Source organism: Ursus arctos, unplaced genomic scaffold, assembly GCF_023065955.2.
Source record: "Ursus arctos isolate Adak ecotype North America unplaced genomic scaffold, UrsArc2.0 scaffold_9, whole genome shotgun sequence".
NCBI classification, from domain to species: Eukaryota; Metazoa; Chordata; class Mammalia; order Carnivora; family Ursidae; genus Ursus; species Ursus arctos.
The window spans coordinates 16,478,128-16,502,332 of NW_026623111.1; positions in this window are offsets into that span (position 1 = coordinate 16,478,128).

The following is a 24,205-nucleotide window of genomic DNA, read 5'->3' on the forward strand; positions in this document are numbered from 1 at the left end:
CCTAATCTGCTGTTTGTCTTCATTTCTCCATCAAGATAAGATGGTAATCTCTTACACAGTAAAGACATTAGAATCCCCTATAGGGTCTTGCACATAGCAGACCCTAAATACACAGTAGACTCTACATGACTGCCTATCCTGAAATGAACTCCAACTTGACTGAGCTGCCAATCTAGTTCCCACTGCCCAGAATAACATCTTACCCAATCAAAGTTATTTCTTGCTATGCTATTAAATGTGCTCCCCTACTCCAGCTAAGCCCATATCTTCTTTGGCCCAGTCTATCTCATTAATGACTTGATGCTGTTGTCCTGGTTGGCATGAGTAAGCAGAAGTAAGAAGAGGCACACAGCATATCTGTAGAATTACTAGAGATAACAAATCCCTATATTGAATTACGGTAGGAATAATCCCCAAATATCAATTTAGATTTGTGATCAGATGTTCTTTTCCAAAATGTTCTAATGAAATAAATAGTTCTAAAACATTGTTGTACTAACATTTTCAATTCAACAGCCATTGAAGAACCCAAGTATGCAACCCTGTGCCGCATTACATAGTAAATACAAGAGCCTGGGATACATGGCAATATGTGTGACGTGCTCCCAGCACCCAGCTCTGGCAGCCCTCACTCTCTCTGTATGGTACTCCCTGTGGCACTGTATACGACATTATTTAACACATGCCATGGATTAACACTATGATAAATCAATCACCATTCTATTACCCACTGCATTAACCATGAACAACTTTATTCTCTCACTGAATAGCAAACTGAAGAATCATTCTTCAGAAGGCACAGTCTCACATGACAAGATGAAGGTCAGATTTGCAATTTTAGTTTCCTCTGATTCCTTTTTCCCATTCCTATTTCTTTAGAATCAAAAGAGCTGGGAAATTTTGAGGAAAAACAAAACAAAACAAAACAAAAGCTAATAATTTGAAGATGCCCCTGAATTGTGAATTATATTCTTTTAAAAAAAAGATTTTATTTATTTATTTATTTGATAGAGAGAGACAGAAAGAAGCAGAACATGAGCTGCGGGGGGGGGCGGGGCAGTGGGAGAAGGAGAAGCAAACTCTCCACTGAGCAGGAAGCCCAACTTGGGGCTTGATCCCAGGACTCTGGGATCATGACCTGAGCCAAGGCAGACACTTAACCAACTGAGCCACCAAGGCAACCCATGGATTATATTCTAAAACAAAAATTAAATTTCAGTTTATTTTTTAATTAATTAATTTATTTTAGAGAGAGAGAGAGAGGTGCAGGGAGAGGGGCAAAAGGATAGAATCTCTAGCAGACTTCCCACTGAGAACAGAGCCTGACATGGGATTCGATCTCACAACCCCAAGATCTGACCTGAGATGAAATTAAGAGTTGGTCTCTTAACTAACTGACCCACCCAGGTGCCCCAAATTTAACTTTTTTAAATATACATTAAATATTAACTCTTTCAATCTCATTCTCTTTAAACTGCTATTTATCTTGTATCTTAATTATATCTTAGTTAGGCATAATGCCACATTTCTTAATCTTATTGGAAAATATAATACACACAGACACATATACACTTTTTTTAAGAATGATTAATACATAATACACATAAATGTTTCCAGAGTTCTCCAGGGAAATTGCTTCCCTAACGTTTCTTTCTAAAAATAAGATAACCATATATAGAGAGATATATAGATACAAATATATAGATAGATCTAGATATAGATTATTTCTGCTGTCTATATATTAGAAAAGAAAGATCATACAAAGAGTATTAGTACCTTAGCCACATGCACAGTGCTAATTTTTTACTATCTGTTTCATAGTCATGTGAGTGATAAGCAGACAGTATGTAGAACTGTCATATTGCAGCCAGAATTTAATAAAAATTTATATTCAACACAAATACATTAAGTGCCTACAAGCATTCAGTGTATTATATAACATACTGTCTCTAGAGATTAGAGAAATATAATTTTTTTTCTTTTCAATCCTTTTCTCTTATCCTGATCCAAATATGAGACCTATATGATTATGGAAGGGGTAGATAAGTTTGGGCACCTTCCATTGACCTTTACTCTCTGCCTATCTTCGACCATAATCCTCATTTTATTCTATTTCTCTGAAAGTTCTAGTCTTAAGGGTTACTCTTAAGAAGTGGACAGTTGGCTGAAAAACTCACAAGAAAGGAAAACTGAGTTCACAGTGCACATCACAGCAAAGAACAAGTAGTCAAATTCCTCTCTGCAACTTGAGTTCCAGTGCTGAGTATCATGTTTTCCTGCCTGTTCATCTCGCCTCCCTTTTCCCCTACACAGGGTGTAGACTAAAAATCTCTCTTTTTTTCAACATTTCAGCCAGAGCCCTAGGTTTGTATATCCCACTCAATTGTTTTCAATGTACCATGTGCAATCAATTATTATGCAAAATGAGTTTTTAAATATGCAAAGAAGTAGTAAGACCTTGTATGAATATGTTATATTTCAGAGAGCTTAGATTCTGAAATTGTGTGGGGCTCTTGAGAAACTGTGTAGTAAGTCCTCAACTTTTATAAATTGTGGGAGGTGCAGTTTACAGACATGGTTATACCTTGCCTGAAGTGGAAAGAACTATCAGACACACCTCCCATATCCCCAGGTTCTGAAACACCCATGTGTTCAGCCAGTGATTCACATCAATTTCAAACACGAACACGAAGGGTAGCAATTAGAGAAAATTCAATAGACATTAGAAACTGGTTGAAAATTGTCAACACTTTCATTGACATATAGACCATTTTAAAAGGAAATCGTGGTAATCATTCATTGTGCAGTAGCAAAGTAAGCCATCTAGAGAGGGAAAATTGTCATATTTACCACATTTGTTTTCCATGTACATCAGCAAGAACAGGCCCTGCACATTACAGAAAGTCAAATATTTATTCATTTGACTATGATGTGATTTTAAATTCTCTTCTGTTTGTTCAATGACATATACTTCCTTACTCCTGATTAAACACTTCATGAGATGTTACTTTCGTTATAATTAATATACTCTAGCTTCTGTTCAGTATTGAACTGATAATGGCTTAATTTTCTCAATCAATTTAAATGGAAGATAAAGAAGAACAGGAGGATGAAGCCTCCCTTCTGCCCTCCTGGTTTTATGTCTTACATTTAAGGCTGAAGCACTTTAGCTTCTAGGTGACCAGATACCTCGACTCACATTTAATTTTAAATGGCGATCAGAGAGATTGGAGAAATAATTGTCTAAAGGCATGTGAATGACCTGGAGGAAGAGCATCAGAAAAGAAAGATCATATTAGTACCTTAGCCACGTGCACAGTGTTAATTTTTTTACTATCTTTTTATAGTCATGTGAATGATAAGTAGTCAGTATCTACAACTGTCATATTGGAGCCAGAATTTAATAGAAATTTACATTCAACACAAATATGCTAAGTGCCTACAAGCATTCAGGGTATTACACTACATACTGAGAACAGGAGGAAGAGATGAAAATCAGACATATCACAAAGTATAAAAACTGCAATATATGTTCAAAGTAGTATCCGTCTTGGGTGGTTAAAGAATCGTAGACAGAATACAATGTTTTATAAGCTAGTTTGCCTACATCCAGGATGTTTTCAATTATATATTACAGTAGTCTTCCCTTATCAATAGAGCAAAAGGGAATTCCTACACTGTGTGGGCCTTAACAAGTCCTTTCCAGGCTAAGAATTTATGATGACTTATTGGCTCTTTTTGTCTCATTCCTTTGCTCCTTTCACAGGCCCTTCTAGAAATGCCTATGTTTTTCTGCAGGTAAGATAAAGATAGCCCTGCTTACTTGTACTCTTGTACCGTGACATTTTTCTTCAACTGCACTTTGTGAATTTTTTTTATACCACTCTTGAACTGGAGCGCTAAATCAATTGTGGGAATGTGCTGAATGTCCATCCATAAAGGGAAACAAGATTAAGGACCTCTAAATGTGAATGGGCAAGAGCAATTTACAAGAGTGAGTGAGGGTCGTATTTTATCACAGGCAGGTGCCTTATTCCAACTTTGCAAACAGTTACGAAAAATGCACATAATCACAAATCTTTAGCCTTTCTATCCTCATGCAAGACCATTGTGTGTTCTGGACAAACAATGCCTACTATGTTTTAACCCTGAACTCAATCTTCATATGTTAATGAAAGCTAAAAAAGATTGCTAAAGTATTCCATGAATCAGAAACCAACAGAAAAAGCATTTTCCTTCCCAACCTATACCACAAGGTCTGTACTTCCCTCAGCAAGAAAAGGGGCATCAAATTGCATTTCTCACTATGTGGAAAAACCCTTAGTGCACGGTCTACTCGTTTTGTATTTTTTTTAATTTTCTTTCACCTTGGACTTTGTCCTTGTTCCACTGAACTGTGACTTCTAATCAGTGTATCATATGGTGTTTATTTTTACCTTTTTGGTACTCCTAGTAGGGGGTGTTAGAAGGTATGTGAATGGGAAGACACAGGTAAAATCTTTCTGGAACACATCATGAAGTAACAAAAATAAATACACTTATTCCTATGATGTTGGGTGCCTATTCCTTACCTTGATGGTAATGCCCATAGTATAGTTTGGGCAAAACCCATTCTAGTACCCACTAAATGACCTGCGTGAGTTCTCAGATGCATATTTGAGGCCCAGAAAGAAGAGTTAGGTATTTGTAATCAAAGTCAAGGTGTATTAGCCATCTCCTGATGCCTAACAAATTCTCTACAACTTAGTAACTTAAGGCAGCATGGAATTATTATCTGTTTCCATTGGTCAGGAGTCCAGGGACAGAATAACTGAGCTCTCTGCTGATAGTCTCATGGGGCCAAAATTACAGAACCAGCCAGGCTCTTTCTCATCTGGAGCTTGGGGTCTTATGCTACTCATGTGGTTGTAGCAAACTTTAATTCCCTGCAGTTATCAGGCTGAGGTCCCTATTCCATTGCTGGCTGTCAGCATGGGGCCACTCTCTGCAACTTAAGGCCATCCTGGTTCCTTTTCATGTGTCCCCTCCTCTCTCTTCAAAGCTAGTAATGGAGACTCTCCCTTCTGTTAAATCCCTTTCTCATTTTGAACCTCTGTTGCCAGGAAGAACCTTGCCCTTTTAAGGGTTGGCCTGATTAGGTCAGACCTACTGAGCATAATCTCCTTTCTTAAAGTTGACTGTGCCAAGTAACCAGACCCAATTATGGGAGCGATATTGGGATAACACATCATCATCACAGAGCCCTCTCACGGTCAACGGGAGGATGTTTTACGAGGGTGTGGGTCTTTGGGGATTCATCTTAGAACTCGTCTACCACCTCAAGTATTGAAGAAAGTATAATGAAACCAAAGCCTGAGCCAAGACAAGTAAGCTGTTATCTCCAGGAGGGCTGTCCAGAAACGGCAGCGAGAGAACATCTCTGGAAAGACAGATGAATGATGATTAAATCTTAGTTAAGTGTAGAGTTTAGTTAAAATGGGATATTTTGACAAAGGAATGACATAGTGAAAAGTATTGTACTTTATAATATTAAGAAAAATATGAATATTTGTAACTTACCATTCCCCAACTGAAAAGATTTTAGGACAGGGTCCTTCTGAGCTATGGGGTGACCAAGCTAACGCCTGCCAATCCTGGGTAAGCCGACTTATGAAATACGTTGAATGCTGAACGAGTTAAGGGTCCGACACCACTGGCAACAACCAAAGAAATTTCTGGATTTTTTTTTTTTAAGAAAACAACAACAAAACGAATAGCCAAAGGAAGTGTTCTCAGTGTCCTCAGCATTGACTGCTGTTGACGAGAACTCTCGCGGTAGACTGACTGAGTTCGAATTCCAGCTAACTTCCTGGCTATTTGACCTTGGGAAAGTTATCCATCTTCATCTTTGCCTCACGTAACTTGGTTATAAAGAGGGGGACAGAAAGATATCAAGTTGATGTGATTAATAACTATGTTTTTAGATGCCTGACATAGTTCATATGAAGAAAAATCAGCCATTATTATCATCATTGGGTGTTCATATTCCTCTTAATGCTACCCAGAATTAAATTTGTACATCTTGACCCTACCCCTGATTCCTCAAAGTTCCAACAGGTATGCCTCTGTCATAACACTTTATAGTTACGTGCTTGCCCACCCATCTCATCTTCTGGGTGGCAAGTTTTCTTTTCTTTTTATTTTCATATTTTAAAGTAATCGCTACAGCCAAAGTGGGACTTGAACTCACAAACCCGAGTTCAAGAGTCACATCTACTGACTGAGTGCCCACCAGGTGCCCCAGGGTGGTAGGTCTCCTTAGGGAAAGACAGTCGTGCTTCTCACTGACCTATAAACCACTAGATCCATAGTAGACATCTTATACATGTACGTTGCTTGAGTAGCACATCTGTGCAAGCAGGAAATCACTTCTGCAGTATGAGTTTTCAGTTATGGCAGAAACTGCCCAGCTATCTAATTTGCATTTGTGCTTCTTACTAACAGAACATAGATCTTGCTTGGGGGAGCAGTGTGCCAGGCCCATAGATCCACAGTCCCTTGTGGTAGAGTCCTGTCCAAAAGATGTAGGGGGAAATACCTGGCACCTTCCTGATTGAAATGAGGATGTGAGTTAGGAGGTGGAGCAGCCATTTTGTGACTTTGAGGCATAAATCAGAAGAGACACAAACTAAACAGTGTGGAAAGACATTAGGAATCTGGGATATTGAGGACTTGAGAATCACCACGTAATACTTGACAAAGGACCCCTGTATTTCCTGATATGTGAGGAAAATAAATGTCTATTTGCTTAAGCTACAATAGTCAGATTTCTGTTAAATGCAGCCAGGTACAAGTTCTAACTGATACATCAGTTTATTCAGCATTGAAGGCCAAAAATCACCAAAGAGCTTGCAGAATACAGTTAATCCATATTAATGCCATCCTTCTGCCACTTGATACATAATTGGATATAGAGCCACCGTACAAATAACTTGAGGAGGGTGCGAGGAAGCACACAAAGAGAATAATGCCTAAGGATATGCATAAGCATAACTTCAAGCAACGTGGAACCATCATCCATTGCTGGGCAACAGAGAGAGGGGTCAACTGAGCATCTCATTTTGCATATGATGTGATGTATAATTCAATGAGCCTGCTAGGGAAAAGGGGGCCACAAATAGAAAAGTCTAAGCATGGCTACAGACCTCAAGAGAACAAAAGAGAAAGAAATATCCTACAAAGTCTCTATGCATTAGCTCTTTTAGGCAAATACACACATACACACACATATGTATTGCAGTATATGTGCATGTATTTGGATATACACGTTAACTTGTTTATCACTGAAATTCAGAATATCATTGCTATCAAAAATACAGAGCTGGGGCAGAATGCCTGGGTCAAAATTCCACCTCTGAAGCTTAATAGCTCTGTGTTCTCATCTTTGGGCCTCGGTTTTTGCATCTGCAAAATGGTTATAATAGAATCTATCCACAAGATTATTATAAGGATGCTATGAGTTACTTACTAGGAAGTACACAGGATAGGGCTTGGCACAGTCACATATGTGTTAGCCAATATTATGTGTCCAATGCCACAGAAGTAAAATGCTCGCAATTATGCATGTATAAAATAATGGCTTTGTGGCCACATCTCTTTCTATATAGGTAAACGGAAAACCCACTGTCTTGATTAATGCTAGTTTACATGTTGTAAATCCTTATGAATTTTATGAAGTACCAGCAACATCCACTACAACAGCTACCACATATTGAATATGTACTAGACACTGGGCTGTGCTTAATGCTTTACTTGCATTACCTTGTTTAATCCTCAGAGTGCCCAAGTAATGATGTATTATTGCGAGCCCTATAAAAAATTAGTAACTTGTCCTTGGTAACAAAACAAGTAAGTGGAAGAATTGGAATTAGAATCCAAATCCAGGGAAGCCTGGGTGGCTCAGTCAATTAAGCATCTGCCTTTGGCTCAGGTCATAATCCCAGTGTCCTGGGATTGAGTGCCTGCATCGGGCTCCTTGCTCAGTGGGGAGCCTGCTTCTCCCTCTGCCTGCCCCTCCCCCTGCTTGTGCGCTCTCTTTCTCTCTCTCTGGCAAATCAATCAATCAATCAAATCTTTAAAAAAAAAGAATCCAAATCCAATTCTCTCTGTCTCCAGAGCCTACATTTTTGTGCTTGATGCTGTTACTTTTACCTTTGTACTATTTATTAACATAGATGACATACCATAACAGAAAAGATAAAAAAATATCCTCATTTAGGACCCTCAAATAAGCTTCTATTAATACAGGACAATACATTTGGCCCTAATTTCCACAAAGTAATCTCTTACTTACCATTAATCTCTTCTATTTATATCCTAGAATAGTAATGTTTAGAAAAATCTTAGAACAAAGGATAGTGAGTGTTAAAATGTAAGACCTCAAGTATTTGCTCAACCAAATGCTGCAGAAACCACTACTTTCTGCCCATTCACATAAGAAATGGTCCCTGTGTAAGTAAAGGGCACAGAATGAGGTTTAATGAACTTCTCCAGTAGGTACATGCCCCCTTCCAAAGCCAGCCGCCCTCGCAGCATTAGTGTTAGCCACTTTGTCTGTTGTCTGCTGAGGATACTCTCCATAAATCGTCAAGTTAACTGCCTTCATCATGTGCCTAGTGCAATGGCACTTAGTCGAAAGGGTGCAATCTGAAATCCCTTACGCTCTCCAGTCCCGATGGTAGGTGTCCTGGGATGGAGCTGCATCACCCAGGAGAAAGAGGTGGGGTTTTTTTTCTAATCAGCATAAAGGGGTGATTCTTCTGGCAAACACCTTGCATCCACGCTGTACCATCTTGCCCACCATCACCCCAAGTACCTGGGGAAACAGGTGGTATATAGTGGGTCCTAAATAAATGCTTGATTGAAAATAAAACCAAAAAAAAAAAAAGAAAAAAGAAGAAGAAGAAGAAGAAGAATGACTGGTCTACAAAAGGAGTAAAGGGAAAATTACTCTTCTTCCTTCTTTTCTTTCCCGCACCTTGCACAGTTCCAGGCTGATGCTACTTCCTAGGATGCCCTCACCCAGAATATCTCTGCAATGTCATAAAATGGAAGGCCTGGGGCCTAATGTACTATTCCATTCAGAATGCACAAGTAGACGTGTGCAGCATAAGAACAAGACTAGACCCCATGTGGGCTCTTTTTTGCATAATAAAATCCCACATGTTAAAATGCAGATTTATTTTAAGCCCTGGAAGCGCTGACCATATGCCTCGGTGGCTGAGGAGATGGCTACTTAATAGATAATCTGCAATGCAAGCCAGAGAACTGATCATGGCCATCTGATCATCATGCCCCATCAAAAGCCAGCAACGAGGAGCTGGGGAACAGAGCCAGGGACAGCCTAGGCATCTCACAGGCACGGAGAAATCAGGAGCCGAAAGGAACAGGAGGATAAAATGAACATCTCCTCACCCTAACAAACATAATACAATGACAACAATCATAAAAGCAGAGCTCCATTACCACGGGCTTGCTATGAAACGTGCAATTCACTAACCATGTTACCACTGTAATCTTAAGTATCCCCGCTCACTGGGGAAGTTGATGACGACACTGATACCTCAGGAGGGCAGGATATTTTCCAAAATCTACATCCTAAACTGTCCAGTGTCAGATCTCTACTCTTAGTTCTGTTGAGCCCAGACTTGTGACCAGTACCCTGCAGAACACAGCACATCACAGATGCTAAATGCTTGTCTTTTGAGTAAGCATAGATCACAGTGAAATCAATGTTTTTGTTGTTAAGTGAATTTAAAGATCATGATGCATAACATTTAGTCCCAGGTGGTTTTTTTGTTTTGTTTTGTTCTGTTTTTAAATGCATTTATTATTGCGAATAGAAGAGCTTTAAAATGTTCCGGGCATTTCTCAGCCATCTCACCAGTTTTGAGAAGACATTTTGCTCTTTGTTAATGACTGAGAGTTATGAGCCAATCTGTATTTCTTGGAATTCCTTAGTCTCTGTATTCGTTTGATGGGGCTACTGTAACCAGTGGAGGGGCTTACACAACAGAAATGTATAGCCTCACAGTTATGGAGGTTGGAAGTCCAAGACCAAGGCATCAGTAGGGTTGAATCCTTCTGAGGGCTGTGAGGAGAATCTGTCCCAAGCTTCTCTTCTACCTCCTGGTGTTTCTCTGACAATCTATGGTGTTCTTTGACATATAGACGCATTACCCCTTTCTCTGTATTCATCTCCACATTCTTTGTGTGCTGTGTCCACAGGTCCCCTATCTATAGGGACACCAGTCCTATCACACTAGGGGCCCACCCTATCCCAGTAGGACCTCATCTTAACTAATTACATCTGCAACAACCTTATTTCCAAATAAGGGCACATTCTGATCTTAGCACCTCAACACGGGATTCACAGTTAAACCCACAAAAGTTTCACATCTGTGCCTCTGCATAAACCGTTCACACTTAGAGCACTTGCCCACCATTGTCTCCGTCTCTCTCATGCTCTTTTCAATTGGCTAAGGTCATCCTTACTATTTCTCATCTTCAAGAAACAGTCCCTAATGCAGCACAACAAATGTCAGCTAGTATTGTGAATAATAATACGAATAATAGCAGATGACTGTGACTTGCACTGAACAGTCAGGTAGTGGTGGTAGAAAGCACTACTGAGTCTTTCCAACCCTGTGCTGCAATCATTTGCTTTTTAGTTCTCCTACAACATTTTTATCTTTTCTTTTTTTAATTAAAGAAAATTAAGGCTGCTCCTCAGCATTGGGTTGTTACTTCTGTCGGATTATTATTTTCTGGGTGCACACTTGATCACAATAAACAGATCTACCAGTCTGGTGTCATCACAATGACTCCTTTTCTGCATTCTACCCTTTGTGCCCGATCCCAGGCAAGACAAAACATGTTTAATCCTCGTTTCTTCATCTCTAAAGTCAGGATACAATTCTCAGGTTGTAGAGTTAATGTGATGGTTAGAGATACACCTGGCATAGCACTTGATTCATGACACGTACTCAGGTACTCATTATTTAATTATTATAATTGGGATTATCGTTATTGTAAAAAATTATTATTAATGTTTCTCCTAGTCTACAACACCAAAAGTAGGAAAGCATATCTTTTGGACCTATCTGTAAAATGAAAATAACTGGACTCCAAATGAGGCTTTTTCTGATTCAATATGTGAGCTTTTGTGCACAAGTCTGTGCAATTTTCTGGCATCCTTTGAGTCTTTTTTGACTTACCTTGCCTATAGTTTAATATTTGATGACACAGTGTTATTAAAATATTATCAAATATCTTTAAACATAATCTTATTTAAGATACAAAAGCATAGAGATAAATATTGAAAACAAGGCAAATCCTGTAACTATAGAATACACTTTCCAGAAGCAAACACTGAAAGATCTTATTAAACACAGTGTCACTGTACTTCTAGGGGAAGTAAGCTGATTGCTTACTCAAGTTGAAGAACCCACCACTCTACTGTAAATGATGTGACCTATGCTATACCACATAGAGGAAGACGTAATAAAGCTCAAGTCTATAAAAAAAGCATCTACATGATACATATTTTTTTGTTTGTTTTCTTTTCTTTAATACAACATACTTTGGTCTTGGTGGGTGGGGGTGGGGACAGCAGAGTGTCACAAGCACTAGATTAAGGGAAAGAAGCCTAAACTGCCTCAGTGTATTGGCCCGTGATCTCTGCCTTTCTTGTGAAATGACAAAGTTGGCCTACATCTTCTCTTCTGCTTTAGGACTTTAATGATTCTGTAAGTGTTCTCCAACAAGCTGTTGGTAATGCAAAAGAATTACAGCAGTCCATTTGCAAAATATATCCTACTTTCAAAACTAAATTAGTAAATAGACCAAAGTGTTTCAAAACAGTATGTATATTTTTATGCAATGGCTCACAAAGTAGTCCACTGATTATTAGATTAGCCTCACAAATTTCACCTCAAAATCTATTTGGAAAGAATTTAGCTTTAGCTGCTTTGCAATCAATTGGGTGGCTTAACATAATGCAGAGTGAGTATAAGAAATGGAATAAAGCCTATATACTTAAACTCTTCATTTCAGTGGGAAAAAAGCAACTAAGATATCATAAAAAATGTTTTAGATACTATATTTTAATATGAAAGCAAGTGAAAAAGGAAATTAATGAACTAGACACTGTAGCCTGCACTAACACATATGGCAAATTACTTCTTAAAATAGTTTAAAAATAATGCTGACTGAATGTTAAGTCAAATTTAAGATTCCTTGAAGCTTGAAGATTTCATCAGAATGGTACACTAGAAGCTTATTATACATTTGTTATAAAAATATGGGTTTTTTTTTAAATCCACCATTGGGTCTTTTACGAATCCATTTATTGGTTTGCTAACTAAAGAAATATAAACTGGAGTTATTTAAAATATAATTCTCATGAACAGGAAAGATAATGACATATTTATGTTCCAAGGTTTGTTGATATCTCATCTTCCTGAGCTGACAATATCACTGAGAATAGAACATGTCTATTCAGCAAACACTGATCACAGTGTTTGAATGATTCATTGATTGATTCATTCACTCATTGATTTATTCAACCAAAAACTTTTATTGAAAGCCTATTATGGTGTGCCTGACGTTAAAATATATATGTATATGGCTATCACAAGGCAAACTTGGGGAATGCTTACATCCTTAAGAATCCAGGTATACTTATCACACTTTATACTCAGCAGAGAAAATTGCATGCAACTGGCACTCAAAAACTGGTTATGGTGGAAATAAAGCACTATATTTTCTTTAAAAACTGGTAATATGTGTATGATTGGCATTTTAGTGCACATATTTCATCTACTGGAGCGTCTTACTACTTAATCACAGAAGAAAAGAAGGTAAGAATACAAGACTGGTTGATATTTTAATTTAAATCTATTGAACTTAAAAATAATTTTTAAAAATATATTTAAAACCTGAGTCTCCACCGAAATCTGGTTCCCAACACTTTGGACAATCACCTTTACTTTATTCCATTTTTTTAAAAAAGATTTTATTTATTTATTCGACAGGATAGAGACAGCCAGCGAGAGAAGGAACACAAGCAGGGGGAGTGGGAGAGGAAGAAGCAGGCTCATGGCAGAGGAGCCTGATGTGGGGCTCGATCCCATAACGCCGGGATCACGCCCTGAGCCGAAGGCAGACGCCTAACTGTTATGCCACCCAGGGGCCCCTATTCCATTTTTTTTTTAATTAGAACTTTATTTAAAAAATAGAACTTTATTGTTTTAGAGCAGCTTTAGGCTCACAGCAAAATCGAGGGGAAAGTACAGAGAGTTCCCACATAGATTACTGCCTCCCCTCCCCCCACCTAGCCTCCCCTATTATCAACATTCCCCATTGTTACAGCTAATGAACCTATGTTGATACATAACCACCCAAAGTCCATGGTTTACATTACAATTCACTCTTGGTGCTGTACATTCTATGGGTTTGCATGACTGTATAATGACAGATATCCATCCCTATGGTGTCTTAAAAGTATTTTTACTGCTCCAAAAATCCTCTGTGCTCAGCCTGTTCATCTCCCCTGCCCCCCAAATCACTGACAACCACCGATCTTTTCACTGTCTCTGTATTTTTGCTTTTTCCAGAATGTTATACAGTCATAATCATACAATCTCGAATGCTTTTCAGACTGGTTTCTTTCACCCAGTTTCATGCACTTGAGTTTCTTCCATGTCCTTTCACAGGCTTACTAGCTCGTAGCCTTTTAGCACTGAATAATATTCTGCTGCCCGAATGCACCACAGCTTACTTATCCCCTTACCTACTGAGTGACATCTTGGTTACTTTCAATACTGGCACTGATAAACAAAGCTGCTAAAAACATTAGGGTGAAGGTTTCTGTACAGATATAAGTTTTTCAGTCTTTCAGGTAAATACCAAAGAACATGATTGCTGGATCACAAGGTCAGTGTATGTTTGTAGTGCTGTAAGAACAGCCTGTCTTCCAAAGTGGCTGAACCATTTTGCATTCCCACCAGCAATGAATGAGAGTTCCTATTGTTCCATATTCTCAAAGCACAAGATGTTTTCAGTGTTCTGGACTTCGGTCATTCCAATAGTGTGTAGCGGTATTTGGTTGTTTTAATTTATATTTCCCTAATGACATATGATGTAAAGTAACTTTTCATATGCTTATTTGCCATTTGTATATCTTTTTTTTTTTTTTAAGAGGGAAAGGGAGGGAGGAGGGGAGGGAAAGAAGGAGAAGGAGAGAGAGAATCTTAAGCAGTTTCCACACCCAGTGCAGAGCCCAACATAGGGCTTGATCTCACAACTCTGGGGTCATGACCTGAGTCAAAATCAAGAGTCAGACGCTTAACTGGATGAGCCACCCAGGAGTGCCCCACTTTGTATATCTTCTTTGGTAAGGTTATCTTTTATGGTCTCTGGCTTATTTTTTTAATCAGGTTTTTTGTTTCCTTATTGTTGAGCTTTAAGAGTTCTTTCCAACTTTTGGATATTAATTCATTTTTAAAATCTTACTAACGGGGGCGCCTGGGTAGCTCAGTCATTAAGCCTCCCTTCGGCTCAGGGCGTGATCCCAGGGTTCTGGGATTGAGCCCCACATCAGTCTCCCTGCTCTGCTGGGAGCCTGCTTCTTCCTCTCCCACTCCCCCTGCTTGTGTTCCCTCTCTCACTGGCTGTCTCTCTCTCTGTCAAATAAATAAATAAAAATCTTTAAAAAATAAATTAATTAATAAAATAAAATAAAATCTTACTAATGATCTCATCTCCTCATTTGGTCCTGATAGAGTTAACAGATGAATCTTCTTCAAGTATGATTCTGATCATGCATTAATACTAATCCACCTTATTAACTTTTATATAAAATAGACTCCTTTCCGGTTTCCAAAGCCAACCCGTTTCTATCCTCATTTCTCTTTCTCACCCTTAACTTCCATTACGTTTATACAACAAATAAACTTGAGTTAGTGTCCACATCTGGATATTTGGATAATAATTGCTACATTTTAGGTCCTTCTGAAGATTAAGGAAAATGAAAACTGTGACATACAGTAGGTACTCAATAAATCATAATGATTCATTATGGTTATTTTTGAATCTCCATGCCAGAAAGAGTATGGTCACTGGGACACAAGAAAACTTGAGTTCAAATCCTAAATGTTACTCCTTTTCAGACAGGTTAATTCATCTTCTTAAGCTCTTTCTTTATTTATAAAGTGGTGAGAATAGATGATGGACTGATGAAAGAATGCTATTGGATTAAGTAATTGATGAGAGTCATCTAGTTAAAAGCACCAAGAGAGTTTGTTTCCTTTCTATTTCACCCTACATGTACTCTATACTCTAGTTTCAGGCTAATCACCATTTGTTTATTATATCTGTTCCTTTCCTGCCATCGAATTTTTTCTCATGCTAATCCTTCAACTAGCACTCCTATAGTTCTATCAATACTTTACCCATCATATAGATGGGAAGTCAAGTGAGTGACCAATCTTTCCTCATCTACACTGTAAGCTATAGGAGGCAGGGATAGATATGTTATTCCCCGTCATGCTTCTTAAATTAACTACCCCAGTGCCTTGTTCATAAGAAAAATTCTATAAACTTTGGTTGTTAACTTCATTATGATTTTTCTACATATTCTGGATTCTATCATAAACCCGTTTCTTCCCATCTAAGGTAATTTATGCATTTAGGACCACTCACATCAAGCAGAACATATAACATATTTAATTTCCTATTGATGTACCCATATATCTTTTCAAATTTTCCCTGAAGATGTGGGGTCAAGGGTAGTCACAGAAGACAGATGGAGATTAAAGTAAATGCAGCTCAGGGGAATTTTAAGAGTGGACTGGCATACTCCACTTCTGGGATTAAACAAACAAACAAACAAAACATGTAAACAAGCAAAAAATCACAGGAGAAGTAAAAAGACATCACTGCCAACTTGGACAGAGAAGTCAGAGTTGGCTCATAGGGGATGGGTATCTTCATCCACCACTCTAACTTGTTAAAGTTGTCCCTAACCAGGAGGTCTAAAGAAGGTCTATTCTTGAAACTTAGTTCCATTTCCCAATATTGGCTGCAGTGATGAAACATAATGATACTCTCCTCATTTGTAAAGCATTTTCACTTTCCCATTTGCATTGCACCCGATTCTGTGAGACAGTTGTCACTAAATCTGCCGTTCCTATGAGGACCCTGTGACTAACCAAATTGACTCAAAGTTACTAATACAACTACAGGATTGTAGATTCCAGACAAAATTCTTCTCCGGACTCCAACTCCCACCCTCCTTCTAGTTTACTGCACTCAAAAGAGTCTTTTTACCCTTGATTTTACAACTGACATCCCTGAAATATTGAGAGGCAAGTGACAAAATAAAAAATAAATAAAATAGCAGATACGCAATAACAAAAACAAAAAAGTGCCAAAAACAAAGGGAAAAATAAACAATTTTCATGTGGTAAATTACTAAAAGAATTTATTTCTCAAGGGAAAAAATAAGAACATGTTAGTTCTAAACTGAGTAAGGACAGTTGTCCAACTATAAGGAGAATTTTCAGTTCCTGGTGAGGGGTGATACAATCCAACCCAAGCAGTTTGCGGACAATTCAAAGGAAGGGTTGAATCCAAAGCTCCCCTTTGGAAATCTGTCAGGGCTTCCTCTCACCACTTGGACCAAAGGATATTAGCTGGAGTGCAACTGTTTCTGGTATTTTAAACACACTGTCACCTTCATCCTGAAGTTTAAAGAACAGAAAGCAGAGTTGGGAATGCCTTGAGGTATTTCTGACTTTACAGGCCTCTTGAGCTTGCAGAGATATTGACATTTGTTGTATTTTTGTTAAAACCTTTTTCCAGTAATGGAAAATATAGCTTCTCTTTATTTCTACATAGTCATTTTTTATTTTTGTCCATAAAAAATTTCCAAAGTTACATGGTTTACTATCTGAATATACATTTCTCTTCCCACAATCCACAGAAGATCTTTTTCTCTAGCCACCAACACCACAGAATAGAATAAAAGTTGCCCACTGGCCTGAAAGATAGGATACCATAACATCTGCCTACAAATTGATTTGCTAAACAGCATCGGGAACTTGTCGCCCGTTATAAATGTAGCATTATGTAATCCACCCAGAATAATGATAATAGCACAAAAGCAGCATTAATTAGGACCCTATTTCTTTCTACTTAGGCCTCCTACGTAACATTATCTTCATGTAATTTTGGTTTGTGGTCTAAAATAATTGTTTCTATATAAAAATGATTGTAACAGCTTTGCAATTACATATGTTCACTCTAAAAACCCACAGATCCTATACAAAGAACTAGCAGAAGGACTAAAATATTAACCCAGGAAAAGATTCAGGCTGGCGTTGCACAGACAAATGTTCATTACATCTGGAAAAAGCCAGGAGGAATAGGAGAAAGGTTATACCAACATCCTCTAGTACTTTCTATTTTCTAATAGGAAACTTAAACAGTAACTCTAATAATTTGTTCCTAGGGCTCAAAAAAAGAAAATCAAACATAAAGTCAATACATTTTACATTGGTAATTTAAACCATAAAAAAAAAAAGAAGAAATATTGACTTTTTTTTAAAAAATGTTGCTATAATAGCTATTTACCCAGAAAATGTTTCAAAATAGTCCCATTTGGGGCAAGCAAGTGGAAGAAGGTTAAGGCCTCAGAGTGAGGGCTATTTTAGAATTATCAGGGGAAAAGGGAAAGCAATTATTCTCAAAAAGACACATAAAATAACTTAAAATCAGTTTTTAAACTGTTTGGTGTAGCCCTTGTCAGTACAAGTTTCTAACTCACTTTCAGTCTTGGTGCTTTTGAGAAAAGAAAGTAGACACAGATGACATTAAAGCACATATCAAGCTGACTGCCACCTTCTTCTTTAAAAACCCTTTTTGCAAAGTGTACAGATGGAGTTTTGATAATAGTCTCTTGACTATGAAAAGCTGACCCAGGTGCACAACAGGGGTGTGAGGGGAGGGGAGGTCTAAGAGTGAGGGAGCATTGTGATGGTGAATGCCTCTGTTCACAGGCCAGGGAGATTAAAAAAAGTCTATTTTACCTGTGTTCTGCATGCCTTCAAAGGCATAGGATTGGTCTTATAACTAGCTTCTGGGTATTGCAAATTGACCCACATGGGCCTTGAACCTGCCATCACGATCTTACTTGTTCCAAGACCTAATACCTTCGCTGTGAGTATAACATTGCATAATTTCTGAAAGCGAACGTTCCTTTAGAACCCACAAACCTCCCTTCAGGCCCTCCTGCACATACTTTGTGACCTCCTCTAACCAAATCTATTCTAGAAAAGCCTACCGTCTAATATACTGAAGTCCCTTTGCAAGATACACTTCGATAGCTTCTGGAATTTTGTTCCCACACCACCGCTACTTTGCAGGTAAAGAAATCCAAGGTGCAGAAATCAGAAGTAGGATTCAGACCCAAGTATTCTGAGTTCATATCCATTGCTAGTGCTTGTGAATGACACTGTGGTTCTGTGCACTGGTTACATTTAAACTACCCTATGAAGGCTCTTCAGCAGGTGAATCTGTCAATAAAAACAGAAGCAACCAAAAGAAATACCGTATAGCTTAGTATTTAAACAGGCATACAGATGGTGGGAAACTGAGAAAGTATTTATTATCAAAATAAATTTAAGTCAAATAAATATTTCTACTTATCTTGTTATTTGAAAGATGCAAATGGCTTCTGGTAGTAAAAAAAGTTTGGATGTAAGTCTGCCTAGGGAAATAGCCTAGCAGAGTCATTAAAAGCATTAAACTCTAGGGTCAGACACCTCAGCTCATCTTTTAGCTGAGTTATTTACTAGCTGTGTGGCCACAAGCAGGTTATTTCATCCCCCTGTGTCTCAGTTGCTTCCCAGAAATACATATAAGAGCCTAAAAAAATGACATTCATAATACAAATAGAAGTCCCGCTCCTTTCTCTAACCATGTCATCTGTAACACACTATGGATTATTATTATTTTTTTTTGGATTTACCATACTGTGAAGATTTATGCATTAGATTTTATTGCATTGTTCTTGTGTTCAAATTTTGACTTTGTTACACATATAATTTTTAAATCACCACAATAGTTTTAATGAACTTATTTAGTATTATTTAATTTTTCATATTCCAAGAGCCTGAAGGGAAAAAGAAAAAGAAAGAAAGAAAGAAAGAAAGAAAGAAAGAAAGAAAGAAAGAAAGAAAGAAAGAAAGAAAGAGAAAGAAAGAAAGAAAGAAAGAAAGAAAGAAAGAAAGAAAGAAAGAAAAAGAAAGAAAGAAAGAAAGAACGAACGAACGAACGAACGAACAAGCCTTGGCATTCCAGACATTGGAAGATCCTGACTTAAATTCACGGATGCTTAATGTTTTTATATATAACATGGCTGGCTATTAATGCACATCGTAGTATTGTTTGGCGAAGATTAAATAAAATAGCATGTATAAAGGATGAGCACAGTGCCTGACATAGAGTGGGCCCTTGATCAATTACTGCTGTTGTCATTTTACAGAAAGGAAAAATCATTATTTTTAAGATTTACTACTGATTCTCTAATTACTCAGCATATTCCCAAAGTTCAGGAAAGGGACAGTAAGTAAAAATTTTATAAACTTCCGTAGATGTCTCCCATGTCCAGGGCCTCTCTGGATAAGACGGAAGATTTGTTCTCGTTAACCCTTCTTTCTCTTCCATAGTTAGGGATAGTGGGCAGAGAAGCCATAAAACACTGGAATAGGCATTTAAAGACACATGTATGAGACTGATAATATCATAGTAAGTGGTACATAGCTATAAACCTAATTCCTAATACAACTGCAAACTTGGAAAGAAGCCAGGAAAAGCTGAGGAATGGCCACTACTCATTTCTTTTCTTTTTTTTAATTTAAATTCAATGAGCCAACTTAGAGTACTACATTAGATTTAGATGTAATTAATTTATCATTAATTTGTATGTTGCATATAACACCCAGTTCTCATCACATCACGTGCCCTCCTTAATGCCCATCACCCAGTTATCCCATCCCCCCACCCACCTCCCCTCCAGCAACCCTCAGTTTGTGTCCTATAGTTAAGAGTCTCTGATGGTTTTTCTCCCTCTCTGATGACTTCCCCTTCTATTTTCCCTCCCTTCCTCTATGGTCCTCTGCCCTGTTTCTTACTTTCCACATATGAGTGAAACCATATTATTTGTCTTTCTCTGATTGACTTATCTCGCTCAGCATAATACCCTCCAGTTCCATCCACGTCGATGTAAGTGGCAAATATTCATCCTTTCTGATGGCTGAGTAATATTCCATCATATATATGAACCACATATTCTTTATCCACTCATCCATCGGTGGACATCGTGGCTCTTCCCACCGTTTGGCTATTGTGGACATTGCTGCTATAAACATTGGGGTGCATGTGCCCCTTTGGATCACTACATTTGTATCTTTGGGGTAAATACCTAGTAGTGCAATTGCTGGGTCATGGGGTAGCTCTACTCTTTTCATTGAAGACCCCTGCCCCCATATTTTAAATAAACATACCCAGGTTCTTTATAGAAGCTAATCAACACAAATACCAAAAACCGAAGTCACGGCTCTGAGAAGATTGCAGATGAAAAGTTAAAACAGAGTAGGCACATCACAAGTAGGCACATAGCCAGATGGCCCTGCATACAATGGAATTTCTGCTGTTTGCAATGGGCAAGAGGGTAAATCATAAAGACATACCAGCCGCTTTGCAAAACTTGTGTGGATAACTCCAAACTATGCTGGAAACAGAAGACCCTCTTTATCCAGATCTTCCATTTCCCACTTGTAGACACAGCTGTGGCCACCCACATAGATCCCTGGAAATCGTCCTTCTTCCCCTAACAATACATGGAGTCCCTTTTGGTCTTTTGTCATTTTGAATTATTGCAGATGGAGAAAGGAAGAAATGAATTTTAATATAGTAAAACATAGTAAAAGATACATTTGTCAAAAATTTACATAGTAGGGCACCTGGATGGCTCAGGCGGTTAAGCATCTGCCTTGGGCTTAGGTCATGATCCCAGCCAGGGTCCTGGGATTGAGTCCTGCATAGGGCTCCCTGCTCAGCAGGGGAGTCTGCTTTTCCCTCTCCTGCTACCCATCCCCCAACCCGTGCTCACTCTCTCTCTCTCTCACTCTTTCTCAAATAAGTAAATAAATATCTTTTTAAAAATAATAAAAATATAAATAAATAAAGTTACATAGTAAAAAGTTTATTAATATCAAATAGATTTATTAATATCAAAACAATCACTGACTAAATCCCCTGTGTTTTCTTTGGCGCCATTTTGCTCCAAGCATTTCTCTGACTGTACATATACTGCTGCTGCTCCCGCCTATCGAAGACTATTACGTTCCTTTCAAACATTTTATTTCAAACATTCTCTCAAAATAAAAGATAACCTTTGAAAAGGAATGCATAAAAATAAAATTGGAATGTCTCAGCTTTGTTACTTTTTTAAGATGAGAGCATAATGCACTTACTGAGGTAACACTGCGTCTCTGTGACTTAGAGGAACAGCTTGAGGATAAAATATACAGTACTTTGTCCATAATAACTTTTGTTTTTTGTGTTTTTGTTTTTTATGTCCATCAATTGAGCTGGATCTTTACCTCATTAGAGCCTTTCCAAGTGCATCACTGCAACAGATCATCTCCCTACATTACTGTATCCATTATCTATAGAGCAAGTTCATCCAATTTCCCCAGCAGTTTATGAGAAAAAACAAATAAAAAAGACCTACTTTCCCATATATCAGTGTGATTTATGCCGGTGTTAAAGCCCAAGTATTTGTATTTTCTCTGGCTCTTCTATTTGCCTAACATATGAAGCAGCAGAGTTAATATTCCTCGGAAAAACTCTGCTCTGGTCTCTACTGATTTGAACATAAAGTTCAAAAGGAGATTGTATCTTATAAAGACTCTAAGCTTACTGCATTAAATTAACAATACTAATCTCTGTGTTTCACATGGTACTTACTCAGAGCAGTTTTACAGACATTAAGTGAAAATGCCAAAGCTGTCTTTTAGATAAAAGGCATTAATGGAAACTCCTCTAGACATTCCTTCAGGTCTTTTTAAAGGATATACTTCAGCTAGTGGTAGTCAATAAGGAGTTGGGGGTGGGCCCAAAATAGATTTTTCTTCTCGCTTTACTTTTCCTCAACTCCAGACTTTTCTAAACTCCACTGACCAGGGAGGCATAAAAAGAGAAGGGAGGCGCATGACAAGAAGAAGGAAAAATGGACAACCACTCATAAATGTAAACAAGCAAACGAACAAACAATAACAACAAAACAACAAAGCAAACATTATCATCATCGTGCCAAAAATTCTGGGAGGGAAACAAGACAACTACATCATTATGAGATCCATTATAGCCCCCCCTGCTGTACCCCCCCCCCCCCAAGGAAACAACTGAAGAGGAAGATGACAAAGCCAACCGGAAACCCAAACTATTCTGCAGGAGAGATGAGAGAGTAGGACAGGAAAGCGGAAAACTGCAGAAAGCTTCCATGATTCTGCAACCCTGTCTTAGTCTGTTTGGACTGTTATAACAAAATGCCATAGACCGGGAGCCTTAGAAACACGAACATGTATTTCTCACAGTTGTGTGAAGTCCAGGACCACGGTGCCAGCACACGGGGTGCAGCAGCTGTGAGCGCTCAGTTCCCAGTGCCTCCTGTGCAGGGCCTAGGGACCTCTCTAGGATCTCTTTGGGACCTCTCTAGGATCTCTTTTGTAAACAGCATTAATCCCATTCATGAGGGCTCCACCCTTGTGACCTAAACACACCCCAAAGGCCCCACCTCCTAATACCATCACACAGAGCATTAGGATTGCTACAAGAATTTGGGCCGGGGGTAGAGGGGCTGGGGGAGGGGACGTGGACACAAACATTCAGACCACAGCCAGATCTTAACAAAATTCCTGCTCATCTCACTTTAGCTTTTGAATTCTCCTTTACACACCTGTCTATGGCTTAGCATATATTCCTTTGCAGCCCCAACCACCTCTGTTCTTTATTTCACGTGTTCTTTAATACAAAAACCTTCTACTGAAAACTTACTATATGCTCAGCTAAGATTAAAAACATAATACATAAACAATGCAATTACTAATCTCATTGGGCTCACAGTCTTGGGGTTGGGGCGGGTGGGGGAGGACACTGGAGAAAGAGGGAGGAATAGACTATCACGGTAGTGCTATGATCGGAGTCTGCTCAAGGGGCTCTGCAAATCCACTCCATAGCAATGTACCCAGACATGATTCTGTTTTTATATTAAAATTGCAAACCCATGATGACTGCCTCTGTGTAATGGCACAGGTAAGTCTTGTTTCACAAAAAAGATGAGGCAAATTATTGCCTCCTTATAAATTGGTGGTCTCCACTGTGGGTATGGAATAAGGTATGGGAAGAAAATATTTATAAACTATTATGAATAATACTTTTGTTTTTTAGAGAGAATTAAGTTGCACTATAACTCTTAACGAACACACTGATTGCATGTCACTGAAGCACAGAAGTACTCAATGGAAGGAGAGAAAGTTCTATAGTGGTACAGGCTATCCAGTGGGGCACCAACACACACTAGTCCATGCCCAACATACTGCTCAACGTCTTCCGGTTTGTGTGTGCCTGGTTAGGGAGTTTTAGAGAACACACTGTTTAGGATTATTTCATCCCAACTCACTTTCACAAAAGAGATAACAGAAACAGATGATTCATAAAACAGCAATACTCATAATGTTTGCCCAGGACAAGAACATAGCAGAGGTGACTCTTCTGACCCTCAGCAGACCTTGGTTTCAATCAAATGATGGGCAAAAGAAATGATGGTATAGTCAGATCAGAGATGAATGAACCTCTAACAATGTGAAATTATCAAGATGCTAGCGGGTATCAGAGTTACATTCTATATCCTAAAAATGAACTTCACCCTATAGGTATTATGTGGACTTCTAACCATGGCTGTATTAAGGCACGGATGGGAGGGAAGGTGCCTATTACGGTTCAATCAGCAGGAGGTATGATGTGCTTCTTTTATGTTGATACACACATGTATGTAAGAACTTTTTCAACCACTGAAAGTACAACTCCTTAATATGTA